The sequence below is a fragment of the Rhinopithecus bieti genome, unplaced genomic scaffold (genome assembly GCF_001698545.2).
Source record: "Rhinopithecus bieti isolate Rb0 unplaced genomic scaffold, ASM169854v2 scaffold_51763, whole genome shotgun sequence".
In the NCBI taxonomy this organism is placed as follows: domain Eukaryota; kingdom Metazoa; phylum Chordata; class Mammalia; order Primates; family Cercopithecidae; genus Rhinopithecus; species Rhinopithecus bieti.
This window is the reverse complement of record NW_016820890.1, coordinates 74,612-87,510: the sequence shown is the minus strand read 5'-3', so window position 1 is coordinate 87,510 and position 12,899 is coordinate 74,612. Positions and strand designations below refer to the sequence as shown.

The following is a 12,899-nucleotide window of genomic DNA, read 5'->3' as shown; positions in this document are numbered from 1 at the left end:
TTTGTTTGTTTGTTTGTTTGTTTGTTTGTTTGTTTTCCAGCTCCATCAGGTCATTTATGTTCTTCTCTAAACTGGTTATTCTATTTAACAGTTTCTCTAACCGTTTTTCAAGGTTCATAGCTTCCTTGCATTGGGTTAGAACATGCTCCTTTAGCTCTGAGGAGTTTGTTATCACCCACCTTCTGAAGTCTACTTCTGTCAGTTCGTCAAACTCATTCTCCGTCCAGTTTTATTGCCTTGCTGGCGAGGAGTTGTGATCATTTGGAGGAGAAGAGGTATTCTGGTTTTTGTAACTTTCAGCCTTTTGCACTGGTTTTTGCTCATCTTCGTGGATTTATCTACCTTTGATCTTTGATGTTGGTGACCTTCGGATGGGATTATTGTGTGTACGTCCTTTTTGTTGATGTTGATGCTATCCCTTTCTGTTTGTTAGTTTTTCTTCTAACAGTCAGGCTCCTCTGCTGCAGATCTGCTGGAGTTTGCTGGAGTTCCACTCCAGACACTGTTTGACTGACTATCACTAGTGGAGGCTGCAGAACAGCAAAGATTGCTTCCTGTTCTATCCTCTGGAAGCTTCGTCCCAGAGGGGGACCCTCCAGATGCCAGCCGGAGCTCTCCTGTTTGAGGTATCTGTCCACCCTTGCTGGGAGGTGTCTCCCAGTCAGAAGGCATGGGGGTCAGGGACCCACTTGAGGAGGCGGATCAACTTACATAACCGAAATAAACCATGAAGACAAGATTAGAGAAAAAAAGAATGAAAAGGAATGAACAAAGCCTTCAAAAAATATGGGACTATGTGAAAAGACCAAACGTACTTTTGATTGGTGTACCTAAAAGTGGCGGGGACAATGGAACCAAGTGGGAAAACACTTTTCAGGATATTAACCAGGAGAACTTCCCCAATATAGAAAGAGAGACCAACATTCAAATTCAGGAAATACAGAGAACACCACAAAGATACTTCTCGAGAAGAGCAACCCAACAATACATAATTGTCAGATTCACCAAGGTGAAAATGAAGGAAAAAGTGTTAAGGGCAGCCAAAGAGAAAGGTCTGGTTAACCACAAAGGGAAGCCCATCAGACTAACAGCAGATCTCTCTGCAGAAACCATACAAGCCAGAAAAGAGTGGGAACCAAGATTGAATATTCTTAAATAAAAGAATTTTCAACCCAGAATTTCATATCCAGCCAAACTAAGCTTCATAAGTGAAGGAGAAATAAAATCCGGTACAGAGAAGCAAATATTGAGAAATTTTGTCACCACCAGGACTGCCTTACAAAAGCTGCCAAAGGAAGCACTGAATATGGAAAGGAACAACCAGTACCAGCCACTGCAAAAACATGCCACATTGTAAAGACCATCGACACTATGAAGAAACTGCATCAACTAACAAGCAAAATAACCAGCTAGCACCAAAATGACAGGATCAAATTCACACATAACAAAATTAACCTTAAATGTAAATGGGCTAAATACCTCAATTAAAAGACACAGACTGGCAAATTGGATAGAGTCAAGACCCATCAGTGTGCTGTATTCAGCACATGCAAAGACACATATAGGCTCAAAATAAAGGGGTGGAAAAATATTTCCAAGCAAATGGAAAGCAAACAAAGCAGCAATTGCAATCCTGGTCTCTGATAAAACAGACTTCAAACCAACAAAGATTCAAAGAGACAAAGAAGGGCATTACATAATGGTAAAGGGATCAATGCAACAACAAGAGCTAACTACCCTAAATATATATGCACCCAATGCAGGAGCACCCAGATTCATAAAGCAAGTCCTTAGAGACTTGCAAAGAGACTTAGACTCCCATACAATAATAATGGGAGACTTTAACACCCCACTGTCAATATCAGACAGATCAACAAGACAGAAAAATAACAAGGATATTCAGGACTTGAACTCAGCTCTGGACCAAGTGAACCTAATAGACATCGACAGAACTCTCCACCCAAAATCAACAGAATATACATTCTTCCCAGCACAACATCACACTTATCCTAAAATTGACCACATTATTGGAAGTAAAACACTCCTGAGCAAATGCAAAAGAATGGAAATCATAACAAACAGGCTTTCAGACCACACTGCAATCAAATTAGAACTCAGGGTTAAGAAACTCACTCAAAACTGCACAACTACATGGAAACTGAACAACCTGCTCCTGAATGACTACGGGGTAAATAACCAAATGAAGGCAGAAATAAAAATTGTATTTGAAGCCAATGAGAACAAAGACACAATGTACCAGAATCTCTGGGACAAAGCTAAAGCAGTGTTTAGAGGGAAATTTATAGTACTAAATGTCCACGGGAGAAAGTGGGAAAAATCTAAAATTGACACTCTAACATCACAATTAAAGAACTAGAAAGGTAAGAGCAAACAAATTCAAAAGCTAGCAGAAGAAAAGAAACAATTAAGATCAGAACAGAACCAAAGAAGACAGAGACACAAAAAAATCCTTCAAAAAATCAATGAATCCCTGGAGCTGTTTTTTTTTTTTTTTTTTTTTTGAAAAGATTAACAAAGTAGATAGATCACTAGCCAGACTAATAAAGAAGAAAAGAGATAAGAATCAAACAGACACAATAAAATATGATAAATGGGAGATCACCACTGATCCCACAGAAATACAAACTATCATCAGAGAATACTACAAACACCTCTACACAAATAAATTAGAAAATCTGGAAGAAATGGATAAATTCCTGGACACATAGACTCCTTCAAGACTAAACCAGCAAGAAGTTGAATCCCTGATTAGACCAATAACAAGTTCTAGGCAATTAATAGCCTACCAAGCAAAAAAAAGCCCAGGACCAGATCGATTCACAGTTGAATGCTGCCAGAGATACAAAATAAGAACAGCTATTTATGAAAAACTCATAGCCAGTATCATACTGAATGGGCAAAAACTGGAAGCATTCCCTTTGAAAACCAACACAAGACAATATGCCCTCTCTCGCCAATCCTATTCAACATAGTATTGGAAATTCTGGCCAGGGCACTCAGGAGAGAGAAAGAAATAAAGGGCATTGAAACAGGAAGAGAGGAAGTCAAATTGTCTCTCTTTGCAGATGACATGATGGTATATTCAGAAAATCCCATTCTCTCAGCCCCAAATCTCCTTAAGCTGATAAGCAACTTCAGCAAAGTCTCAGGATAAAAAAGAAAACAAAACAAACAAACAAAAAAAAATGCAAAACCACAAGCGTTTCATTACACAAATAATAGACAAACAGAGAGCCAAATCATGAGTGAACTCCCATTCACAATTGCTACAAAGAGAATGAAATCCCTAGGAATACAACTTATAAGGGATGGGAAGGACCTCTTCAAGGAGAACAACAAACCACTGCTCAAGGAAATGAGAGAGGACACAAACAAATGGAAAACATTCCATGCTCATGGATAGAAAGAATCAATATCATGAAAATGGCCATATGGCCCAAATTAATTTATAGTTTCTGTGCTATCCCCATCAAGATATCATAGACTTTCTTCACAGAATTAGAAAACCTACTTTAAATTTCATATGGAACCATAAAAGAGCCCGTATAACCAAACAATCGTAAGCAAAAGAACAATGNAAATCCCATTCTCTCAGCCCCAAATCTCCTTAAGCTGATAAGCAACTTCAGCAAAGTCTCAGGATAAAAAAGAAAACAAAAACAAACAAACAAAAAAAAATGCAAAAACCACAAGCGTTTCATTACACAAATAATAGACAAACAGAGAGCCAAATCATGAGTGAACTCCCATTCACAATTGCTACAAAGAGAATGAAATCCCTAGGAATACAACTTATAAGGGATGGGAAGGACCTCTTCAAGGAGAACAACAAACCACTGCTCAAGGAAATGAGAGAGGACACAAACAAATGGAAAAACATTCATGCTCATGGATAGAAAGAATCAATATCATGAAAATGGCCATATGGCCCAAATTAATTTATAGTTTCTGTGCTATCCCCATCAAGATATCATAGACTTTCTTCACAGAATTAGAAAAACCTACTTTAAATTTCATATGGAACCATAAAAGAGCCCGTATAACCAAACAATCGTAAGCAAAAAGAACAATGCTGGAGGCATCATGCTACCTGACTTCAAACTATACTACAAGGCTACAATAACCAAAACATCATGGTACTGGTACCAAAACAGATATATGGACCAATGGAACAGAACAGAGGCCTCAGATGTAATGTCACACCATCTGATCTTTGACAAACCTGACAAAAAACAAGCAATAGGAAAAGGAGTCTCTATTTAATGGTGTTGGGAAAACTGGGTAGCCATATGCAGAAAACTGAAACTGGATCCCTTGCTTACACTTATACAAAAATTAACTCAAGATGGAGTAAAGACTTAAATGTAAGACTTAAAACCACAAAAACCCTAGAAAAAAAAACTTAGGCAATACCATTCATGACATAGGCATGGGCAAAGACTTCATGACTAAAACACCAAAAGTAATGGCAACAAAAGTCAAATTGACAAATGGGATCTAATTAAACTAAATTTTAGATTTAATTGTTGTGCTTTCTGCACAGCAAAATAAATTATCATTGGAGTGAACAGGCAACCTACAGAATGGGAGAAAATTGTTGCAATCTGTCCATCTGACAAAGGGCTGATATCCAGAATCTACAAGGAAATTAAACAAATTTACAAGAAAAAACCCCATCAAAAAGTGGGTGAAGGATATGAACAGACACTTCCCAAAAGAAGACATTATTACAGCCAATAAAGACTGGTTATCACTGGTTATTAGAGAAATGCAAATCAAAACCACAATGAGATACCATCTAACACCAGTTAGAATGGCGCTCATTAAAACTCAGGAAACAACAGATGCTGGAGAGGACCTGGAGAAATAGGAACACTTTTACACTGTTGGTTGGAGGATAAATTAGTTCAACCATTGTGGAAGACAGCGTGGCAATTCCTTAAGGATCTAGAACTAGAAATACCACTTGACCCAGCAATCCCATTACTGGGTATATACCCAAGAGATTATACATCATTCTACCATAAAGGCACATGCACCCATATGTTTATTGTACACTATTCACAATAGCAAAAACTTGGAACCAACCCAAATGCCTATCAATCAATGACTGGCTGGATAAAGAAAATGTGGCATAAAAAAGGATGAGTTCATGTCCTTTGCAGGGATGTGGATGAAGCTGGAAACCATCATTCTCAGCAAGCTAACACAGGAACAGAAAACCAAACATTGCATGTTCTCACTCATAAGTGGGAGTTGAACAATGAGAACACATGGACACAGGGAGAGGAACATCGCACACTGGTGTCTGTCAAAGGAGGGGAACTAGGGGAGAGACAGCATTAGGAGAAATACCTATTGTAGGTGACAGGTTGATGAGTGCAGGAAGCCACCATTGCCCGTGTATACCTATGTAACAAACCTTCATGTTCTGCACATGTATCCCAGAACTTAATGTATAATAAAAAAGTAAATAAATAAAAGTAAATTTAAGAAGTTAAATTAATTTCATTGACAATTAATTAAAATTGTAGATATTTATTTAGAGTCCACATTGGAATATGCTCAAATTGTGTTCTATGACCTAGAAGTTTTAAATATCATAGAGTGGACTCGTACTTTTTCAATTGTGATAGATAAGCAGGTAGGAGATTTCTGTCAAATCAAAATCATCCCATAGAGCTATCTTCCCTTTGACATGTACAAAGCTGAATTGCCAGATTTGGATCTTGAACACTGAGATGTATTCACATGTCAGCATCTCATTATTTTGACAGTTTGTCTGGGAGAGCTGAAATACAGCAGATGTTGCAGGAGTTATAAATATTGGCAACATAGGCCTCCAAGCACATAACACCAGAGAATTTCCTTGGATCACAATAGCCTGAGAATTTCAGTCAGTTATGACTCATCAATTAGAGATTTGGAAAACAAGGCACCAGTATGATACTGCTATTTTGAGTGGATCTCATTGTATGCCTATGGTTACTCATAATTAAATATTTATGTATATGTATATGCATAAATCAAATGTACATGATTAAATATGCATATACACATATTAAATATGTATATACACATATAGATGAGTATATAATACACATTTGTGTGTAGCATATAAGCAGACTTCAAGCTGAATATTTAACTGCTATGAGAATAATGCAGCTTTTCAGATTTCAGCTCTGTAATAACTGACATTTTTCATGCATTTTCTTTGCTGCAAACAACACAAGACCTACTAAAATGGTAGGGCATTTAATTTCCTTTGGTTTCCGTCTCCTCTTCATGGATGCCTCCCTCACTTGTTTCTCCTGTTGCATGCTGACTGCTGTCAAAATACTGGGGTCTAGTGCCAGCTCCCTTGCCCATTTTTTTTTTTTTTTCCCAAGACTTCTCTCTCCAAGCAAGCCTTCTACAATCAGTTCACTCTTTTCCCAGATACTCTTCTCTCCATGACAGAACATGGAGATAGTGTGATGTGACTTTTTTAGCCTGGTAAGCCATCACCTATTTTATGTACAAGTAACACATTCTCTGGGCTAAGTATCCCAATCCTGATTATAGGATAACACTGCATTCCCCTTCATTACGTTTCTGACTTGACTTCTCTGTTATAATTTATTGTAAAATTCTACAGGGTTAGTGAGCATCTCCTCCTTTATGAAGTCTTTTCTCCACTTTCTACACTTCCTCAAGGGTAAAAATGCTGGTTTCTCCCAATTTGTAGCACACCACTTAGCACCTTAGCTTAGTGCAGGGTGGTGGGTTTTCTCCTTAAATATCTGTTAAGTGAAGAGACAGAATCTAAATGAGTGACTAACACACTAAGAATTATTTTTTGAAAACTCTGAAGAAAACTTATGTAACTGTGTCAGGAGCTCAGCTGAGCTGAGGACAGCTGAAATCTCCGATGCTCAAGTAGCCAATCAAAGCAACAAACCCAAAATAAAAGTAACAATCAAACCTTTAATTTCTGATTGAGATAGTATAAGCAAGATGCTAATACCAGAGATTATGCTGAATCCCCAGTCCCACCTCTATTCCATTTTCTCCCCAGGGACATCAGTTGAAGGTCGGGGGGCTCAGCACAGACACGGAGGACCTCTCAATGCCCAGGGAGCTCCCCCAAAAAAGACTCCTGCAGTTTTATGGACTCTGGGATGGGATGAGAGAAAAGCAAAGGGCAAAGAGTGGAAAAGTACTGAGTTAGAGTGAGGAAAAGTATCTTCAACTTTTCCCATTCCTTACTCGAATTTTATGAAAAGGTCTCTGGAGACCCCAAATAAAGATACCTCAGGGATGAAATTGTCTGGGCTGAAAGTGCAAATATGTGTATAGGCAGACACACAAAGGGGCTTGAGTGTTTGACTGCAGCTCCCCTTTGACATTGTAAGTCATGATCTGTGCACTACGTCTGGTATAGAGATGTGAGGGCAGGTTTTCCCCATCAAGCATGACATTTAAATAAAGCCTTTGTAATCGTCTATGGCCAGACCTGAAAAATCACCTATAGATTATTTAACCAGGAGCCAGATTTCTCAAACTTGATGTGAACTATGTAAACTCTGCAAATGTTAATTGTGTTCTCCATGCAGTGTAATAGATCATTAAAATTGGTCGGGTGCTGTGGCTCACATCTATAATAGCAGAACTTTGAAAGACAGAGATGGGTAGACCTCTTGAGCCCAGGAGTTTGAGACCATCCTAGGCAACATGGTGAAACCTCATCTGCATAAAATACAAACGTTAGCAGGCATGGTGGTGGTGCATGCCTGTAGTCCCAACTACTCCAGAGGGTGAGGTGAAAGGATCACCTGAGCCCAGGAGTTTGAGGCTGCAGTAAGCTATGATTGCTCCAGTGCACTCCAATCTGGGTGACAGAGTGACTCAGTGAGACCCTGTTCTCCCTACAAATAAAACAAAAAAATTGATTCCTCTCATGTCACTGAAATATGTACCATTTGATCAACCTCTACCCTTCCCCTATTTCTACATTCACCTCTCAGCCTCTGGTAATCACTTTTCTACTCTCTGTTTACATGAAATTGACATTTCCAGATCCCAGACATAAGTGAGATTGTGTTTCACAATTGCTGAAATAATGAATGTTAACAGTTCTTGCTACAAAAATAGTTGGTCAGGTGATGAATATGTTAATTAGCTTGATTTAATCATTCTACAGCATATACATATAATAAAACATCACATTGTATCTCATAAATATATACAAATATTATTTGTCAATAAAAATAAAACCTACAAATAATTATGTAAGAGATGTTTGAGCATTTTCTTTGTTTTGCACTTGTTAATTTGAATTTCACTGGACTTTATCTTCTCCTCTATGTAAATTATAAAACACTGTGTTAACTATAAACATTTTTCTCTACAAATACAGGACAAAGATACAACATATATCTTTTAAAGAAACAATGCACATGATTCTTATGACACAGCATACAAATCTTTTAAGATTGTAAACATCCAAATTATGTTATGACACTTTAAAGAAACAGGGGAAACCTTGTTTAATAGAAGTGCAACACTCAGTGTTCTGCAGCAAATTATTTTCTCTTTTAATGATCTTTATTTTTACCAAAACAGTAGCAAACTGTGTTTATCTAGACGTGACACCTCTTGTAACACTGTCTTCTCTTCAGTTTCAAATATATATATATTTTTTTCTTTAAAGGTTGACTATATAGAAAGATTCCTTGAACATTAGAAGAAAGCAATTGGATAGGCATGTACTGCTTTAAATATTTTGAGACGTATCTGGAATAAGTTCAATCTTAGTCACTTTTTACACTTTTCTGACCTTCAGAATGAGGCTCAGTAGATATCCAAGGAGTAGTCAAGAAGGAGTAAATGAAAAAACTAGTTCCCCCATTTTACTGGTTTTGGTGCCAACCATGAATCTCCCCAGAGGAATTTTTTTCTCTGCTATCCATTGCTGTTACATGATTCCTCATGCTCTTCTCCCATTCTCTGCCCAGTTTATAGTTGTGGGTGAAATGTCCTGTGGGGAAAAAAAAAAAAAGGAAGAGAATCAGCAATCATGCAAAAAGCTACGATGTAGTACACAGACTATTGCCACATAGGAGGAAACTGTTATGTTTGTTACAAACACAAAGAGAGGAAGATGGCTCTTAATTTGAGTCTCACGTGTACCATTTCAGTTTTGTTACACTGAAAATAAAAGAGATTAAAAGTAAACTACATATTTCTTCTCAAACATTTGTGAGATGACTAATAAAAACAAAACTCCTGATCCAGTCAGAATTATAATTACTAGCATATGGCATAAACATACTCTAAACCTCAGTGTCTTCAGATTTATAATGGGAATTAAAAAAGTAACTGCATCATAAGCCACATTGTAACCACAATAAATATTTGCTATTATTAGCATTCAGAAATTCACATTTTTAACAAACCATCCTTGTAACATCCTCAGAGAAATACATGTTCAAAGTGGATAAAATACATACACAAATACACAAATATTCAATAGATGACTGAATCTACATTGAAAATAGGTTTATTTTGTTCTAAATGATTGCACATTTCTATATATACAAGGAAAATACAACTTTTCTGAAGAAACCCTAAACTTAAAGAAAATTTCCTTGTATGCAAAATAATCCAAAAATTGTTTGACTTTGTTCTTTTATTTCAAATATGCATACTTTCTCATTAATATTACAAAAATGAAAAAAAAAATTCAATTTCAATGTTATTTTGGGAAAGTCTCAAAACTGTAACCCTACTCTCTGCCCGTCTTTTTTTTCCCCCCCTATGGAAGTCTCGCTCTGTCGCCCAGGCTGGAGTGCAGTTGCGCGATCTGGGCTCACTGAAACCTCTGCCTCCCTGGTTCACGCCATTCTCCCACCTCAGTCTCCCGAGTAGCTGGGACTACAGGTGCCCGCCACCATGCCTGGCTAATTGTTTTTGTATTTTTAGTAGAGATGGGGTTTCACCATATTAGCCAGGATGGTCTCGATCTCCTGACCTCGTGATCTGCCCACCTGGGCCTTCTAAAGTTCTGGGATTACAGGCGTGAGTCACTGCACCTGACCTCTGCCCCATCTTTTAATAAAAATTCCGCTTTTATAATTTCTATATGCTATGCATTAACAGTATATGTGAGTCTCAATTTTTCCCAGTTGATTATCAATAATCCTATTTGTCTACAATTGATTGTCAATCCCATTTTCTGAAGCAATCCTCTCAACTTTGTTGTTAAATCTCTTTAGCCTTGCATCTCCCACTTGCATCTCCTTTATTTTTGCAAATAGAATTTATTATTTCAAAAATGTGAGGCCACTGGATACATCTTTCACTCAGTTTCCTCTTTCTCCCTCTTGCTTCATCTCTTCCATCTCAGACAGAAAAGTATTGTTTCTCTCCTTTAGACTCACTTCTCTAATGAGCTTGTTCTATTTTATTTACTTTCTCTGCAAATTCATTCGGTGTACTAGATTCTCTGTGCATGACTTATTCTACATATGTATCTCTCCCACAAACCTACAACACATTAGTAACCTTATAATAATAAATAGGTTACCTCATATCTTCCTATTATTCCTGCCACCGTATCATTTTTTTACTTACATATTCACAGTCTTCTTGATTTTGAGATTTAAAATATATGTCCTGCCTCCACATTTTGATGTTCCCTTCTCATGATATAACTACCTAATTTATATATAATGAGATGGCATTATGAGTCTCTTAAAAACTTAATCCAATGGATTATTTTGTTATCCTACCTTTCAAGAGCACACCTTGAGTTCTCCTATTATCTACAAGAGTAACTACTGTATTCTACAAGTAAAGATAAAATCTAGCATTATTAAGATTTTCACATCCTCCTTATATAGTTGAGCAACTTGACTCCTGGTTAAAAACCTTGGTGTGTGTATGTGCCATATTTTCTTCATCCAGTCTACCACTGATGGGCATTTAGGTTTATTCCATGTCTTTGCTATTGTGAATAGTGCTGCAGTGAACATACAAGTGCATTTGTGTTTAAGATGGAGCAATGTATATTCCTTTGGGTATATACCCAGTAATGGGATTGCTGGGTTGAATGGTAGTTCTGTTTTTAGGTTTTTGAGGAATCACTACACCCTTTCCACAAAGGTTGAACTAATTTACATTCCCACCAACTGTGTATAAGTGTCCTTTTTCCTCCCTTTTCTCCACAACCTCTCCAGTATCTATTATTTTTTGACTTTTTAATAGACATTCTGACTGGTATGAGATGGTATCTCATTGTGAGTTTATTTATATAACAAACCTGCAAATGTATCTCTGAACCTGAAATAAAAGTTAAAGAAAACAACAACAACGTCAACAACAAAAACCTAGGTGTGATTTTTCAGGCCTGACATTAGGCAATGATGAAGGCTTTACTGCAGGGCCTCTCCTCAGGAAACTCTGCCCTACCTCACCAGTTGGGGTAAACAGCCAGTGCACTATCATTTCTGAAAGGAGTTGCGTTCAAGGACTCTGAACTCCCTGGTAGATAACGTTCTTTCACATATTTACATGCCTCTTTTCATTTCTAGGTCTCTTTATCTGAGGCCTTGCACAAAATTATTTTCAGGTATCTCCCAAGGTTTGCTAATAGGAGGAGGAGGGAGAAAACCTTGAGGACACTTTCCCCAGCACTTAGTAGTTTTCTACTCCTATATCTCCCTTTTACCCTACCCTCAACTCAGATTCCACAGAACTGCTGGAGTCTTTTGTTGAGACTTCCTCAAACGTGAGGCAGCCTCCATGTCTGTGCTGATCCATTTGATTCTGGACCAGCCTCACATTCCATGAAGGAAATGGGACACGGGAGTTGGCATTTTTTCAGTTTTAAATTCTTTTCTGTAACATTGCAGGAAGTCATTTTTCAGTTTTAAATTCTTGTCTGTGACATTGCAGCAAGTCATTTTTCAGTTTTAAATTCCTGCCTGTGACATTGCAGTAAGTCATTAATTGACATGTTGCTTTGATTGGCTATTCTAATACTTGGCAGCTCTGCTCTCTCCCAGCTCAGGTGACTCCTGATAATAATCACACAGATATTGAGTACCTTCTTGGTGCTAAGTCCCAAACTATTTTGTCATATTTTACATTCACACTGCTACAGAATAGGCAAGGCATTTCCATCCAATCAAGTTGTTCGACAGTTGGATCTACGCATCACCGCAACATGTTCAATGTCTTGCAGAGAGATCCAGAACACCTGAAAAATATTAGGAATATTTGAGTTCCTGCTTTTGACATTCAATCTGGTTTATTTCACTCTCTCTAATGATAGTATTATATACCCCATAATCCTGGGCAATGATCACAGCTTTCCTCCTTTCATTGATAAGAAGTCCTATCACAATTTCTTGCACTAAGCCTCTACAACAAGGTAAGCATTTCTTGTTGTTTTTATCATAAAGGTGTTAAAAAAAGACAAGGGAGACAAAAGGAAAATTTCATTTTTCAAAAGCAATCTACAGATTGGGAATAAGTCACGGCCTTCGGTGCAAAAAGAGTGCTCTGAGGAGGGGTTGGAAAGTAGATTATTATACAGGCAAAAACTGCAGATGGATGGGTGTGAGGAGGGGAATCAGGTACTGGGACTGGATTGGATGGTTTTTATGAGAGACATTAAAAGTCTCTTTTTATTGGTTGGCCTCAGGTGATCTGTTGGTGTTCATTTGGAAAATTTCCAGCTACAGTCTATCTCAGCATGGACAGCAGGAACTGGTTCACTGGTTTTACTTGACTGTAGAAAAGGCATTTTTCATGCCTCAACTTAGCATGAATAGCTCTGAAAACTGAGCACTCCTACTTTACCTGAGGGCCTAACTTTTTTTTTTTTTTCATTT

The 12,899-nt window shown here is 37.6% G+C and overlaps 2 long non-coding RNA genes across 2 annotated transcripts in view; one reads left to right on the top strand and one right to left on the bottom strand.

Moving 5' to 3' along the window:
• LOC108520598 (uncharacterized) overlaps positions 1 to 12,899 on the top strand; it is a 44,357-nt gene that overhangs the window by 13,793 nt on the left and 17,665 nt on the right. The window lies entirely within an intron of this gene.
• Positions 8,662 to 12,899, bottom strand: part of LOC108520599 (uncharacterized) — a 7,811-nt gene continuing 3,573 nt past the window's right edge. The window contains exons 2-3 of the long non-coding RNA XR_001882941.1: positions 12,110 to 12,262; positions 8,662 to 9,040 (exon numbers count right to left, since the gene is read on the bottom strand). This is a non-coding gene — a long non-coding RNA (uncharacterized LOC108520599). The remainder of the gene's footprint in view (positions 9,041 to 12,109; positions 12,263 to 12,899) is intronic.